Raw genomic sequence first — 17,657 nt, forward strand, 5'->3', positions numbered from 1 at the left:
GGAATTGTGGGTTTAAACCTTATGTGTTGCTTTCTTGCCAGATATACCATTTGTAATGTGGCTGTAATTGGCATGATGTCCTATACCAAGATGACTTTTGAGGTAAGTCATATTTTCTTTTAGTTAAAAAGACTGCCTTTTCAAGAGTACCAGGATCACATAAACACAATATTTTTGCATGTTTGCAGCTGGGAGATTATGGTAGGGCAGCTTGGTCCTATGAATGTCTGAAAAAGATTGATGTCAGAGTTAAAACTTTTGTTCTCTTTAGTTGCTTGTAAAAATAGAACATATGAATCTGGTGCCATATGATTTGTGAAAATTTGAGTAACACCCAAAGTCCTTAAATTGTTAATGTTTATGTAAATATTAACATTTTGGAAGATCCTCTAAATGTTGAATTATAATAGTCTCACTTATTTGGAATGTTCAGGGAGAAGGCCAATCTCAGTGAAAGCTTGAAAAATGGAATATGTTTGACTTTGTGATATTTATTTTAAATTTAAGTACACACAATAACTGCTAACAAAGCAAGTTTTTAAAAAATTCTGCTGAGAGGACTTTAATGAATAAATATGATTGACTTGTAACTAGCAATATTCATGTGCATATAGTCTGTGTGAATACAATACAAAGCACAATACCATGCAATCAATAGTAGGCTCTTGATAAACATTAATTGTAAAAAAGTTTTCTCATAAGTAGTTTAAATATATTTAAAGCAGCAAGCCCATCTTTAAGGATAGTACTTTAAGGGCAGATTTTACCTTAAGCAGTGGCATAACAAGAGTGGGGCAATAAGAGGAGTCACTTTGGGTGTAGGCAATAATAATTCTTATTATCTGCTTTTTATTACCAGTAATTTTTATGTACCAGTAATTGTAAGCAATGTCAATGGCAAAATAGTCCTCCATGAAAACTCTTGTGAGTCTAGATTCTAAACAATTTCTGTAGTTTCTGTTGTTTTAGTAATACATATGTAAACTTCAACTTAGCATATTTTAACCATCTCTTAATAAACATTATATTCTACATGGAAATTAATTTAGAGAACTCTCACCTATGCAATTAGCCATCAGTAAACATGAACTCAGCTGTTGCTTATGTTTCCAAGTAAATTCATGAAAGTTCAGGGTAATTAAAGACTTGAGGCCCAGCTCCATGGGTCATATCCCTGCATTTAAACAGTAGGTTCTCAATAAATAATGGTAGTACAGTGATTATAAGCATGAAGAAACAACTTGATTACTTAAAATTGTCATTTATGTGACCTCTTAGAGTTTTTTTTGTTTTTTTTTTTTTTTTTTTTGAGACAGAGTCTCGCTTTGTTGCCCAGGCTAGAGTGAGTGCCATGGCGTCAGCCTAGCTCATAGCAACCTCAAACTCCTGGCTCAAGCAATCCTCCTGCCTCAGCCTCCCGAGTAGCTGGGACTACAGGCATTCGCCACCATGCCCGGCTAATTTTTTGTATATATATTAGTTGGCCAATTAATTTCTTTCTATTTTATAGTAGAGACGGGGTCTCGCTCTTGCTCAGGCTGGTTTCGAACTCCTGACCTCGAGCAATCCGCCCGCCTCGGCCTCCCAGAGAGCTAGGATTACAGGCGTGAGCCACCGCGCCCGGCCCTCTTAGAGTTTTTATTTGTGTGTAAAATCTAAGAATAAAACAAAGTGCAGACTTTGAGGTGTAATGTTTTTGGTTGGCAAGTACAAATTTTAGTTCATCCATGAAATTATTCTCCTGAATAATTGAATTCAAATACTATCTTTAATTTTGAAATTTATTCTTTTTAAGTTGTTAATATTTACTTCCAAACTATAGAACAAATCAAAATAATAGGAGGTATGATGTTGTTATTTAGTACTGCAAACAGGCCAATATATAGGCATAAGTTTTTTCCTTTTTTCAAAAACATTAATTCCATTACATTTTCCTTTTTTGTATTATAATATTTATTTTGTTTTATATTGATACATAAATGTAGTTAAATAAAAAAGAATTTTTACTCTCAGTTTCTTTCCTGGCTGTTATTATTTTATTTCATAATCATAACTGAAAATAATTTTATCATGTAGAAGAGAGGATATTAAGAAATGATCCCTCTGGGTGTCAGATATTCTGAGTACATCACGAGGCCCAAGTGATCACCAAGTGAATGGTATCCAATGTTTAAGTGAGTTTTATTATGTGTTTAATAGTTGGAATTTTGCATGTATTCCATGAGGAACTATTACTTTGGCTACACAATTTGTGTGCCAAACTGGAATATCAGTGATTATATATACATGTATTTTGAAAACACAAAAATGATTCACTATCCCAATTCTAGTATAATTATGCTAGTTTAAAACCTAACAAGTACATATCCCTGTGTTTATTTACAGAATCCTAGTAAATGGATTTACTGAATTGAATATTTACTGAATGTTTATGATGTGTTGGACACCATTCTCTGTGCTTTATGTGTATTAATATTTTCTGCTATTAATAATAGCAGTCTTATTGGAAAGGTATAGTTATTATCCATCTCATTTCACAGATGAAGAAACTGCGACATAGAGGGATTAAGTAGCTTGCTCAAAATGGCACAGCTAGGAAGTGGAGGAACGAAGATTCAAACCCAGGGTCTGCTTCAGAGACTTCAGGTTCAGCCCTCGTGCCTCACTCCTTCACAGATATACACAAAGTTGTGCCTAAATAAGTTTGAGAAATCATTAAGTAGCGGAAAAGCATTCTGGATTCCAGGGTTCCACCTATAATTCATTCTGTGACTTCTTTCTGTGAATGTCTCTGATCGATAGAATATTGCACTTACTCCACCTAGAAGGTCTCTAAATTTTTTTAGAGTTCTAAATTTTTATGAGTCTGATTATTTTTATGTAAAGAAGAAAATTTGACTTTTATCTAACAGTCTAACTAAAAGTAAGCCAGAAAAATAAAGGAACCAGCATAATCGAATTTGAAAGTAGATAAAATTTTGGTGTTTTGTAGTTGTAAAAATACACTGTTCTTAAACCTTTTATGTTCATTATTTGTATGACTATAGAGAGACCATAAACTTCTGAAAAATTGCTCCATCCTAACAATTGGCTTGAATAAAAATTTATAATAGTGTTTATGCCACTTTTATATAAGAGTGTTCTGAGCCATTTCCTTGATATTCTTAGTGCCATATAAAGTAAAAGATCTTTGGTAAAATTAACTTTTTAAATGGAGGATAGATCATATCATATACCACTGTTTCCCCTCTTTCCCATAAAGGCCACCACCTTATTGAAATGACAAGCCTTATTAAGCCTCTATCATAATGCATGTAAAATGTTTTTCTTGGGGGAAACATAGCACAAAAAAGTAGTTTTCATAGTAAAAGAAATATAATTCCTTGCCTTTCTTCAGAAGTTCCTGTTTGTATGGTATGAAAGGGCTTTTCCCTTCCCCCATCCAATAATCTTAGTAACACTCTATTTCGCTCTTAACCCCAACACCTAGCCTTTTATCTGGAAATAATAACAGATTATTTTCCCAGGGCTTTAAAAAAGGTTGAGGAAGAGGGAGAAATTATTAACAAAGTGAAGCTTCTGCTTCTTATTGTAAAGTCCTTTGAGGTATCACTAAGTGAAAAGAAAAGTTCATATGAAATTTGTAAACATATTTTACTTTCTTTGTCTTCATGCGCTACTACAATTATTACATAAAAATTTTGTTTTTATTTTTTCTTTATGGTGTCTACAATGTCTATTAAAGCAGAAAAAATAGACATGAATCATAAAGAGACAGCCAGTTTCCTCTCTACTCTGCAATCTAGAAGAAAAATTTTCATCTAAGGATAGATAAGGTAAGTAATTATTCATTCATTTTAATGTTTTGGAGTTATATGTGCAGTCATAATTTGTTAACTATAATCCTAGATCATTGACTTGACTTAACTAATAGATAATAAAGGGCAGCCTCTGCAATATGAAAAATTCTATAATTTTTAATTTTCTAGGTCTTAAGTCTAATGTTTGAGAAGCCTATATGTATAGAACTATGTTCAATTATATGTTAACTATTTATATTAAAAAATTGCCTGGGCACCGTGACTCACACCTGTAATCCTAGCACTCTGGGAAGCCAAGATGGGGTTGGGGGGGATGGGGATTGCTTGAGCTCAGGAATTTGAGACCAACTTGAGCAAGAGTGAGGCCCCATCTCTACTAAAAATTGAAACATTAGCTGGGCATTGTGGTGAGTGCCTATAGTCCCAGGTACTTGGGAGGCTAAGGCAAGAGTATCGCTTGAGCCCAGAAGTTTGAAGTTGCAGTGAGCTATGATAACACCATTGAACTCTTCTACCCAAGGCAACAGAGCAAGATTCTGTCTCAAAAAATAAAAATAAATAAAAATTTAAAAAATAAAAATAAATTGGCTTTATACTGGTTTACTCTAAAGCTGGTCTTTGTGATTTAAAAATAATATGAGCTGGACGCAGTGGTGCATGCCTGTAGTGCAAGCTACTTGGGAAGCTGAGGCAGGAGAGTCACTTAAGCCCTGAAGTTCAAGACTAGCCAGAATTAAAGAAAGTTTTGAAGAACATAAGTCTGGAGAAAAGTCCAGGTTGTTGAGGTTTAGAAAAATGAAGGCTCAGAGGTGACAATAATGCTTTTCAAGTAGATGAGATCTGTCATACTGAGGATGGTGACTGTTTTTTTCCAATCTCTACAGGGGAAAAGTAGCAGCATAAATTTAAATTGTAAAAATCAAAGATTTTGAAATTAAGAATGTTTAAGATTGTAATTATTTACCTTGGGAAATTGTATTATCTTCTTTCTAGAAGGCCTTTTAAGTAGTGATCATTTGTCAAGAATAGCTTATACGCTCAACTTCTATACCCATCATGAGGCCGCCTAGCCTTATGATGCTATAGTTTCTTTTGAAAAGCAGATGGTGATTTATGTCTAAGGCAGTAGCTAACATGATATGTTACTAGTGATAGAATATATAAATTTATAGAACTTGATTTTAAGAGTACTGTGAAGTTCTTTTATGAGTACAGAAATAGTGATGTATTTTATTCAATTCTATTGTTGACCATGTGACCATCATTAACATGTTTAATTTTTCTGGTTCATATAATACTCTCTAAGTACATATATGTTAGCATTGACAGAAATCGAATCCTGGACTCTTAATTGTCACTTCTACCAAGACTAGAGAGATGGAGGGACAAATTTAGAGAACAGTGTATTCAAATAGAATTGTTGAGGATGGTTCTCTGAAATGTGGGATAAGGTGGAGATTTTAAACAGTGAGAAATGGAGCACAGTATGATAATAGGAAAATACCAGGTGAGAGCAATGAAAAGACTATTCCTCATTTCTTTCCATCGAAAAGAAATTGAGTCAGAGAAAAAGTTGAAAGTAAGGATTAAATGGTTATATTGGAAAAGGCACCTTGTGATCTAAGGGAGAACCAGATTTTTATTAGAATGAAAAGAGTTTGTCCTCAAAGAAATGGACTTTCATAGTAGATATGGCTAAAGGATGGGGCAGAGGGAGAAGAGTGATAGTTGAAGAATTGGGTGTGCAGTGAGTGTAGTTTGGAGGGTTTGAGAGTGAAGGTGTGAGAATCAGAGGCAAAAGAAAAAAGAGGCTCGTGGTCATGGAAGTGAGCAAGGAAAATGAAAATGAAAGAAGCATTTGAGTAGGAAGGAAAGTAGTAACACATTAGAGGAAATATTAAAGATCACCAGTTATGTATACTGAGGAAAATGGGGGAGGATGATAATTACTCCAGGCCCGAATAGGGCACACATATGTGAAAAGTAACTAGGCTGATTGGCCCCCTTATTTCAGAGATGTTTTTCCAGGACATTGTTCGGAGACATATCCTCTTTGTGTGTTGTAGACTGAGTTTCTAGGCTTTGAGGACATAGGAAAGCTCTAGGGAGACCAAGGTATGCAAGGCAGCGCTGAGGGAGTGGTGCAATGGGGAGCAGGATGATTTTTCTTTCCTTTACATTTCTATAGAGACCTACATAGCATTTTGTAGGAGACATGCATAATTCAAGACTATTCCTGGCAGCAAAGAATGGAAAGTTTGATATTGCTATGTGGCAGTAGCTTAAAAGAGTTTATAAATCACTCACTAAACATCTTTGAAACTGTGATTCTTGATGAATTATTAATTTGGTGGGATTTGTGTTATTTTGTATTTAGCATATAAAGTGAATCTTTATTATCAAATCATTTTATATTTGCATAGAATGCAACCACACACTTTAATTTTTCCAGTTAAGAGTAATGATAGCTAACATTTGATGAATCCTTCCTATGTTCCAGCTATGTATAATTCATTTTATACTCAGATAACCATTTGAAGTATGTACTATCATTCTGTCCCCTCCTACCTCAGCCCTCATGTATGTATGAGGAAACTGGGCAGAATGACTTTTGCCCAATGTCACACACCCACTATGGGGTCGAACATTGTACTATGGAACTAGGATTTGCACTCTAGCTTTCTGGCTCCATAGCCCATGCCCTCTATACTGTATACCTACGTTACATACTTTTTTATATGTAAAAAGCGTGAGTTGAGGATTGCTTGGAAACTATCGTACTTTGAATGGTTGGTGCCTTGGGTATATTTATAGGTGGCACAATTTAAATGAAATAAAGTGGCTTTTGTGAGCTGCTTCATAGAATAAAAATTGATTTATTGCTTTTATAAACATTTTAAAGAGGTTTAACCAGGCACAGTGACGCATACCTATAGTCCCAGCTACTTGAAAGGCTGAGGCAGGAGGATCCCTTGAGCCCAGGAGCTTGAGACCAGCCTGGCAGCACAGGGAGACCCTGTCTGGGGGCGATGGGGAAAAGAAAGAGGTTCATGCTAATACACTGATTTGAAGGGCTATAGCTATAGTCTGGGGCAGGTCAGTTGTTGTTATTCAAAAGACCATATGGGTCTGGAATAACCTTAGTGAATTTACCAGGGTCTGACCCTCAGTCTGTGGTCTTAGAAACCTGATCCGATTAGTAGTGTCCCAGACACTACTGATTAAATTAGTCTAACAACCTTATAAACCTAATATGTAATGTCAGAATGCAAATTTATTAATATATAAAGAGATAAAACTATTACATAAACCAGTTGAACCAGGATGATCAGAGCATTTTCTTCCAGGTGGTGGACCTAGTTGGGAAACCAAATTATAATCAAGAGGTTCTTGGTGAACAAGAGGCACTTAAATATTTTTCAGGTTATTTTCCCCTCTATATCTATTTTAGAAACTCCATAAATATTTCATCAATAATAACTGCTATTGGAATGTACTGTTAATCTTTAACTTATAAATAGCCTCCATCCCTGTCCCCCTCCCTCCAACCAGGGACTCTGCTGCCATAGAAACAGTTGTTAATAAACATGGGTATTTTAGAGAATCTGTGGGTTCAGAATTGAAGGAAGGAAAGAGCCTGTGGGAAGCAGAATTGCTTGCTAAAGGGTGCTGATTTCAGGGATGGGCTCCTAAGTAGAATGAGTTTGCTTGAGTGGGAATTTCTTTACCTAAAATATATTTCTATAATACTGTCTGAGGGCTTTTCCTCCCTACTTCTGTTATAATATTTGAAATTTCACCAAAGAGAGATTGGTTTCTTAAAACTTTAAATATTTATGTATGGCAGATATCCTAATACCCATTCCCCATTGCTCACCTTCATTTTGTTAGCAGTGTGCCCAGCTGCAAGCAAAAAACCATGACTAGTTGAAGCTACTCATGACAATCTCATTCATTCCCCTTTGCCAGTGATTTGAAGGGAAGTCAGAGATGGCTTTTGTTTTACTGATAAAGAGGGCATAGGTGACTGGTACTCTCGTTCCCCTTGCTTTGTTCCTTAAAGGCAGACATAAAGCCTGGAGCTGTAGCAGCCATCTTGCAACCATGAGATGACCAGAATGAGGCTGAAAATGTGATTCCAACAAGCTGAGGACTTTGGAGGAGGAGGAGTGAAAGAATCTGGGACGTTGTTGAACAGCAGTTCCAGTCTTGGACTGCCTATCTCCAGGCATTATGGAGAAAGATCAGGAAAGGAAAGTTGTAGCCCTTGGTATATGATAGCAAAGCATTTGATTAACTTGTGCCTGCCGGTGCAAACTGAGGCTATAGTATTAAGAAAAATAATAGGAAAGTTTTGGAATATTTTTATGCATTTGTTACTTCTTGCGACTTTTCAGTATGAGCCTATGGGAGGGGGTGAGTGAACTCAAATTAGTGCTTCTCTGCATGAAAGCACAGATTGGGGAGAATACAGCTTTGCTGTAGAGGTACACTGCCCTAAGTTCCTGCTCCAAATTGAAAACAAGCTTCATAATGTGGAATTTTTCAGGAGTTAATGGTAGTATCTCCCCATCTAAGGTTATTGTTAGAGTTGCCTCAAGTCTATTATGAATTCAAAGGTCAGCAGCAAAGAGATGAGACTCTCCAGGCCTAAATATTATCTGGAAGTGTTTTTTAGCTGTGGTTATTCACATAAGGAATTGATCTGAAGCAAGTAGAATAGAAGTTTGATATGTTTTTGAGGGAGCGAAACAGTGAGTTCTGATTGTTTTTAGTCTCCAATCGATTCCCATCTCTACATCCCTAAGTCAAACCAACATGAAGTAGGCTACAGAAGCTGTGGAGCCCCTGGGAATGGCATCCATTTCAAAACTTACCTTAGATATGGCCACAGAGGACAATGTTGAAACAGATTCTCTTGAGACTTAAACTAGAACCTATCATATTGACTAACCAAGGAGCTTATTTAGTTATTTCCTGCTTGCCAGGAAATCAGCAATTTCTGTCCAGCAAGATATGGTATGGATTGTGGACTGTTGACAGTTATGTGCTTTCCATTATCCCCTTTTCTGAATGGCAGTTCTTTTTTTATTTTTTATTTTTTTGAGACAGAGTCTCACTTTGTTGCCCAGACTAGAGTGAGTGCTGTGGCGTCAGCCTAACTCACAGCAACCTCAATCTCCTGGGGTCAAGCAATCCTTCTGCCTCAGCCTCCCGAGTAGCTGGGACTACAGGCATGTGCCACCATGCCCGGCTAAATTTTTGTATATGTATTTTTAGTTGATCAATTAATTTCTTTCTATTTTTGGTAGAGACTGGGTCTCGCTCAGGCTGGTTTTGAACTCCTGACCTCAAGCGATCTGCCTGCCTCGGCCTCCCAGAGTGCTGGGATTACAGGCGTGAGCCACCATGGCTAGCCAGCAGTTCTTATTGAAGTTATTCTGTTCTTTATTTTTCATGGTTATTTTACAGGAGGAGGTGGTTTAGAAACAGATAGCTTATCTTTTAGTTATATAGGTGGTCAGACAAGAGTCGCCACATTTGGACTTGAGAGAGCAAATAGAAAAATCACCCGGAGATATTGCTTCAAGCTGGATGCAATAATTGGATGAGATAGTAGGGTTGTCTTTCTTGAGGAGAGTATGAGTGTGCTATGTTTAATGAGTATGTATAGGATGAAGTGTGTATGTACATATTGGGTTGAGGACTGTGGCAGATACTGCTGGTTGGCCAATCCAATATCCATTCCTTACCTGTACCATAAACATTAGAGAAGTTAAATATTAGATTTTCTAAACTTTCTTTTTGCTACAGTGGCCATGTAATATAATTCTAGTCCATGAGTCTCCTGAGGGACTTCATGGAAGCCTTTCCTTTTTTATAGTAAAAGGGTCAGACAGGGCTGGGGTAACCCTGTTGTCTTGCTTTGATGTTAGATGTGATGTTTGGAGCTGCAGTGACCATCTTGGAACCATTAGCCAATAAATATGAGTATAAAAAGTTAATACACTGAGGATGGTGGAACAAAAATTATTGAAAATATTGATCATCATTGATTAGTAAACCAACGTTAGAACTTTAGCAGTTGCTCCGTTCAAGATTTCTTGTCTTGTGAGATAATTTAATCTGTATTTGTTTATGTGATTGTGAACTGGGTTATCTGTTACTTAAAACGCAAAGCATTCTAAACTGATACATTATAAAGGTCTTTTTTATATGCTACAGTGTCAGGGACAGTTTTTGTTTTTAACTATGATGTCTTATTAGTAAATAGTGGTTATATGAAGTGACTTGTTTAAAGAAAATGTTTGCAATAGGCTGATTCACATGTAAAATTGCACCATTGAAGTGTTATTGTCGACAGGCATCTTCTCGTATATGGGGCAGTTTACATTTACTTTTAGGAATAGAATATCAGCATAGCTCAACCTTGCACTTTAATATAATTAGCAAACGTCTTCCGAAAATTGGTTTCCCATGCAGTAAGAAATGCTAAAAACTTTTGCAACCAAATAAGTCTTCAGAAAGAAATTGCTAAGTTCTGTAGAATAGGTTCAATATAAAGTCATGGCTTTTGTATAGAATAATATCTTAGTTCTCCATCATTAATTGCTAGTAAATGTTTGTTATTTCCAAAGTGGTATTTTACTCTAAATGCCTTATATCAGAAAAATGTACTTTTTCTTTGAGTTGTCCTTTTAAATGTTTTTGTTCATCATTTTGGAAAAAATTTTTTATTCCAATTGTTGATGTAACCGTATGAAGTTCAAGATTTTGCTTTTTTGTTTTTTCCTTTCTGAAAATTAATTAGTGGTAATAGCCATGTGCGCCAGCTTTTTATATCACAAGGAGATGCTTGAATTCCAACTAAAGGAAAATAAGGGGCTAAGGAGAACAGACATATTTTTGTGAATGTTTATAGAAAAATTATATTTGGTCTTCAAGGAAAGATAGCTTTTTAAAATTTTGTTTGTTACTTTTTAACATATTGACAAGATGTGATCCAAATAATTTTCCTAGAAAAGTGTTTTAGCCTGAAAGGTTTTTCAAATTGTATTTGCATTAAATTCTAAGGCCAAAAGCTTTAAAAAATAGTATGAAAGGTCCTGAAACTGAAGATTCTGTTATTATCATATCTCAATGCGTGAATAGTGATTTTGGGGGTATTGAGATGTATTGGTCTCTACAGTGATTTTCCTGCTGGCTTTATACATAATATTTTGCTTTCTTTTTCTGATGCACACTGAGTCAGACCTGAGAAAAAAGACTAGTCATATTTATTGTAAGACTAGCAAAGTTAACATCTAAGTGGGAGATTCTTAAATGTATGGTAAGGGTATTTTTAACCAACCGAAAAATCTTATTGGTCTGTTTGTGAGATTTGAGCACTCTGTCGAAGAGGTTTGGAACAGAGTCCCTCTATCGAAGAGATTTGAGACAGTTTAAAGCTTGAGGTCCTTTCTTGTTTAAATTATTCTTATTTTTAAGAATATATTGTTAGTAGGGTGGTGGCTCTATGCTATCATATAAATTCTTTTTGCTGGGTGATTCTGTCCACTTTTTGTTTACCTTGTTTGCTGGCTTTTCTTTCACTATTGGAGGAATTCATATGTGAATAATGACAGCTTTACTTTTTCCTTTCTAATTTTTATGTTTTATATTTCTTTTTATTGTCCTAATGTGCTGGTTAAGACCTCCAGTGTAATCATGGTAGAAGTAGTGAAATTGAATATTTTTGCCTTGTTTCTACTCTTAGGGAAAAAGCTTTTAATATTTGAACATTAAGTATGATGTTAATTTGAACATCATACTTGATTTGAACATTAAGTATGATGTTAATTGTAGGTTTTTAGTAGATATTCTTTATAAGCTTAAGGAAGTTTCCCTAGTTTGTGGAGATTTTATTATCTCATGAAAGGTTGTTGAAGTTTTATCACATGCCTTTTCTGCACCTATTGAAGAAACAATATAATTTTTCTCCTTTATTTTGTTAATGTGAATCATGTTGATTCACATATGTTAAACTAACTATGCATCACTGTGATAAACCCCTACTGCTCATGATATATTATCCTTTTGCTATATCATTAGATTCAACCTGCTAATATTTTGTTTAGGATTTTTCAGTCCACATACATGAGGATTAATGATAATTTTCTTTAATTCTTTGTCAGGTTTTGGTGTCAGGTTTATGTTAGCCTCAAAACAATGCGTTGTGAAATGCCCATTCTTTCTCTATTCTCTGAAAGAGTTTGTATGAGATTTTTGTCATTGTTTTTTCTGAAATATTTGGTGGAATTCACCAGTGAAGCCATCCAGGCATGGTGTTTTCTATGTAGGAAGAGTTTAAATTAGAGACTCAGTTTCTTTAACAAATACAAGGGCTATTTCTATTTCTCCTTATGCCAGTTTGAGAACATTGTGCTTTTATGAGAATTTGTCTATTTCATCTAAGTTATCAAATGTCATGCATGAAATAATTCATAACAATGTCTTATTAGAAATGTCTGAATCATCTGTAGTGATGTTGCTTTTTTCATTCGTGTTGGCAAATTGTTTTCTTTTTATTGACCATTTATGTCTTTTATTTGGAGTATTTGGTCCATTTACATTTAATATACTTACATTACAGGGCTTACATTTCCCATCTTCCTATTTGATTTCTATTTGTCCAATGTGTTTTTCATTTTATAGTTTCCATTTTCTACCTTCTTTTGATTAATCAAGTATTTTTTCATATTCCATTTTATCTCTTCTATAGTTTACTCTCTTCTCTTATTGAAATTTTATCCCCAATATTAGAGGTGGGGCTTAATGGGAGGTGTTTGGGTCTTGAAGGGGGTGGATAATTCACGAATAGATTAATGTCTTCACTCAGGGGTGAGTTCTCTGTTAATTTCTACAAAAGCCATTTGTTAAAAAGAGCCTGGCTTCCTCTCTCTAGCATCCTCCCTTGCTGTGTGATGTCTGCACATGATGGCTCCACTTCACCTTTGACCATGAGTGGAAGCAGCCTGAAGCCCTCACCAGAAGCAGATGCTGGCATCATGCTTCTTGTACAGCCTGTAGAACTGTGAGCCAAATAAACCTCTTTTCTTTGTAAATTACTGGCCTCGGGTATTCCTTTGTAGCAACACTAAGTGGACTAAGACAATCTCCTTTATTGGTGTTTTAGTTATGCCTCCATATCATTTTTTAGTATTTGCTCCAGGGATAACAGTAAGCATCCTTATATGATCATAATTAACCTTGGATTACTATTTTACCACTTCATGTATAATTTAACAACTTTACAACATATATTTCCTTTTCCTCTCTCCCATCCTTTGTTATTGCTGCCATACGTATTAAATATCTACTTATATTATAAACCCCATTATCTACTTTTATTATTTTTGTTAAAATAATTTTATATTTACCCATATATTTACTATTTACAGTGTTCTTCATTCCTTCTTGTGGATTCATGCTTCATTATGGGATCATTTATACTTTTAGCCTGAAGAAATTATTTTGGTATATTTTCATTTTGTATTCTATTAGTCACAAATTGTCCACTTTTGTTTTTAAAGGTGTCTTTATTTTTGCCTTTGTTTCCGTTAGTGTTTTTACAGAATTCTAGAATGGAAGAATTTTTTTTCTTTCAGCACTTGAAAGATGTCATTTTGTTATTTCCTGGCCTCCTGTGTTTGCAATGAGAAGTTAGGCATTGTTCTGATTTCTCTGCAGGTAATTTATCTTACTTTTTTCTCTTTGGCTGCTTTTATGGTTTTTCTTTTTCTTTGGTGTTTAGTAGTTTGACTGTGATATGTCTAGATATGGTCTTCCTTGTTTGTTGGAATCCTTGGCTCTTGGAGTTTATGTCTCTCAGAAATCTTGGAAATGATTTGACCATGATCTCTTCAAATACTGTTTTTGCCATATTCTCCTTCTCTTCTTCTGAAACTCCAATTACACATGTTAGACCATTTAATATTGTCTCACAGCACTTGGATACTATATGTTTTTTTCATTCTTTTACTCTCTGTGCTTCTATTTGGATAATTTCTATTCAGCTGTCCTAAAGTTCACTAATTGTTTCATCTACTATGTCCAGTCTGATGTTTAGACCATTCAGTGAACTTTACATTTGTGCTGTTATTTTTTTAGTTCTAGACATTTCATTTGGTCTGTTGTAAAGTTTCCGCTTCTCTGCTGAATATTCAATGTCTTCTTTCCATCATTTTCTCTAAATTAATTAACACATCTATCATAGTTCTTTAAAGACCTTGTCTGATAATTCTAACATCTGGGTCATCTGTGGTCTAATTTCATTGACTGCCTTTTCTCTTAGCTACAGGTCACATTTTCCAGCTGCTTTACATGTCTAATAATTTTAATTATATGCTTGACATTGGTAGTGATGTATTTTATAGACTCTGTATTATGTTATCCTCTACTGAGGAGTTCTGAGTTTTGTTCCGGAAAGGAATTGAATTACTGATAGATGACCTTAATCCTTTCATTTAGGTTTGAGACTTTTCCTAGGACAGATCTATTTCTAGTATGTAACCCTTACTCTTAGGACATGACTCATACTCCTAAGGCTTGGCCTTAATGGAATCTCAACTTTCAATGCCCAAGTTATAATCAAGACCTTTCCACTTTGTCTAGGAACTCCAGTGTTACTCCAGAACTCTGCAACCTCTGAAAGCTGTTCAGCTATTCTCTGCTATGCCTTTTAGAATAGCAGTTCACATTCCCACCATCAGAAAATTCATGTGACCATTTCAGTGCTCATTTGTGAGCACTGAAGATACTATTCTTTTTAATTTTTGCTGGGTAATTAATGAAAAATTATCTCATTGTTGCTTTTAGTTTTCTCTGACTCTGTTAATGAAGATAAACATCTTTTCAAGTTTATTAGACATTCAGATTTCTTCTGTGAAATGTTCCTAAGTTTCACCAATTTTTATCTTGCTGTTTATTTTCTTATTAAATGATCAGCTCTTAGTATGCTAGAACTATTAATAATTTGCCTGTTATAAACATCAGATACTTTCTCAGTTTTTTTATTCTTTTGACTCTGTTTATAGTAGTCTTTTCCCATATGAAAGTTGATTTTTTTTTTAATGTTAAACATCTATACTTTTTCATTTATGGCTTTTGGATTTCCTGTCTGTATTAGGCAGCCTTTGTTTGTAGGAAACAAAGATAAATCTAGCTATTTTAAATAGGAAGAAAAAATTTAATACAAGAAATTATATGCTCACAAAGTTTTAGAAGAAATAGAGCAGTAGAATCTAGGCCATGCCTCAAGGAATGAATGCCAGGACAACAATGCCAAACTGGCCTGCTAGACTGGAGGACTTAGGAAAAATAACAGATTAATGCAGTGTGGGATCCTCAATAGGATCCTGGCATAGAAAATAATATTATTGGAAACATTGGTGAAATTCAAATAAAGTCTGTATTTCAGTTAATTATAGTATACCAATGCTAATTTCCTGGTTTTGATCACTATACTGTGGCTATATGTGATATTAACATTATGGAAAACATGTTGAGGGTTATAAGGGTACTTTTTTTTTTTTTTTTTTTTTTTTTTTTGAGACAGAGTCTCACTTTGTTGCCCAGGCTAGAGTGAGTGCCGTGGCGTCAGCCTGGCTCACAGCAACCTCAATCTCCGGGGCTCAGCGATCCTACTGCCTCATCCTCCCGAGTAGCTGGGACTACAGGCATGCGCCACCATGCCCGGCTAATTTTTTGTATATATATTTTTAGTTGGTCAATTAATTTATTTCTATTTTTGGTAGAGACGGGGTCTCGCTCAGGCTGGTTTCGAACTCCTGACCTTGAGCAATCCGCCCGCCTCGGCCTCCCAAAGTGCTAGGATTACAGGCGTGAGCCACCGCGCCCGGCCAATAAGGGTACTCTTTGTACTATTTTTTGCAGCTCTTTTGTAAATCCAAAATTGTTCAAAATAAAAAGTAAAAAAAAACAAAACTATTAATAAATAACCTGCTATAGGAGGTACTATCATTGCCACAGTTGAAACTACTGACTAGTACTAGAACTGATTTTGAGAACATAGTGCTAAAACTATGGTTCAGGGATCAGCTTGCCAACAGCTACTACCTAAGATCCTTGAAGCCAACGGCTGAACATTATTAGAATGCTAAGTCTGACTCCTAGCACCATTTGTTGATAAACTCTTCTTTTCCCATGGCTCTGCAATGCTATTGTTGTTACATATGCAAGAGCTTATTTCTGGATTGTTCGTTCTGCTTGATTGGCCTATTTGTCTAACTTTGTACCAATTCCATACTGCCCAAATTATTATTGCTTTGTAATAAGACTTTATCTTATCAAATAAGGCTTCCCTTTTTCTTGTTCTTTAAGAGTGATTTGGCCATTGTTAGTCCCTTTATTTACAAATCATCAAGTTGTTGGTTCCACAAAAATAACCTCTTGCTATTTTTATTGCCATTGTATTGAACCTAGAGATCAATTTGAGAGATTTGACATTCTTACAATGTTTAGTCTTTCAATCCATAAATATGGTGGCTTCATTTATTAGGTAATCTTTAACTTTGCAATTATTTTACATTTATTTTATCATTCTTTCTGAAGGTCTTATGTATATTTTATTAAATTTATTCCTAAGAACTTGATATTTTTTATATTTTCAGTTTTCTGTGCTGAAAATCTCTTCTTCCACTCTGCGCTTTGTTTTGTGCTCTTTTATAGTGTCTTTTAATGAACAAAAGTTATTAATTTTTCTTTATGGTTGTGCCTTATCACCGGTGGTTCTGAGTCCTGTTTAAGCAATCTTTCCCAACTCCAAGGTCATGATATTTTCCTGTATTTTTTTGTGTGTCTCTTTGTTAATTTCATTTTATCGCTTTTTGTTAGTGGCATATAGAATACAATTGATCTTTGTACGTTGATCTTTATATCCTAGAATTGTGCTAATCTCTCAATTTTAATCTTTAGATTATCATGTGGTTTTCCTGTCTATGAATAATAATTTGTTTCTTCCCTAACCTTTTTACAATTTTTCTTCCCTTCCTGTGTATCTGTAACCTCCAGTACAATATTACATACAGAAGTTAAAGCAAATGCTCTTTCCTTTTTCCCAAACTCAAAGGGAAAGCTTTCAATGTACTATTATTAAATAGATGTTTATAGTAGAGATTTTAAAAATATATACCCTTTATCAAGTTAAAATAGTTCTCCTTTTATTTCTAGTGTAAGAGGTTTTTTTTAATCATGAAAGTTTATTGAATTTTAGCAAATGGTTTTTTTTAAAACATCTATTGAAATCTTATAGCCTCTCCTTAATCTATTAAAAGTTAATTACATTGATTTTTTTCTAATGTTGAACTAACCTTGCATTTCTTTTATATACCCATCTGGTCATGAGTACTTTCCTTTTATATGCTGATAGATTTACTTTGCAATTTTTATTAGATTTTTGCATCTATTTTCATGGTGAGATTGTCCTATGATATTTCTTTCTTGTTTTAAGAGTATTCAGGATTTGTTTTAATTAGATATGGTAAGACAAACAGACACAGAAATTACCTTTTTTTTGAGGCAGGGTCTTGCTATGTTGCCTAGGCTGGTCTTGGTCTGGAACTCCTAGGCTCAAGTGATCCTCCTGCCTCAGCCTCTCAAGTAGCTGGGACTGCAGGCACCTGCCACCACTCCCAGCAGAAATGACTGTCTTAAAGGAAGAGGTTTATCATACTCAGAGATCCTAAGAGAGAAGGGGCATGGTGTGCCATCCAGGGCTACATGGGGAAGCCCTGGTGTGGGTCAGGAGGCAGAGGGAACACGAGGAAATGTGGGTAA

The 17,657-nt window shown here is 35.0% G+C and overlaps 1 protein-coding gene across 11 annotated transcripts in view; it reads left to right on the top strand.

The window, feature by feature from the left end:
* Nucleotides 1–17,657, top strand: part of NRG4 (neuregulin 4) — a 144,223-nt gene that overhangs the window by 2,510 nt on the left and 124,056 nt on the right. For 3 of the 11 annotated variants that reach the window (XM_076004594.1, XM_076004589.1, XM_076004593.1), the window contains 4 exons: nt 42–102; nt 2,541–2,646; nt 3,746–3,836; nt 12,766–12,894. The gene's annotated coding sequence lies outside the window, so the exon portion shown is untranslated. The remainder of the gene's footprint in view (nt 1–41; nt 103–2,540; nt 2,647–3,745; nt 3,837–12,765; nt 12,895–17,657) is intronic. The other 8 variants (XR_012919813.1, XM_076004586.1, XM_076004587.1 and 5 more) reach the window with 5 other exon arrangements.

The sequence above is a fragment of the Microcebus murinus genome, chromosome 6 (assembly GCF_040939455.1).
Source record: "Microcebus murinus isolate Inina chromosome 6, M.murinus_Inina_mat1.0, whole genome shotgun sequence".
In the NCBI taxonomy this organism is placed as follows: Eukaryota; Metazoa; Chordata; class Mammalia; order Primates; family Cheirogaleidae; genus Microcebus; species Microcebus murinus.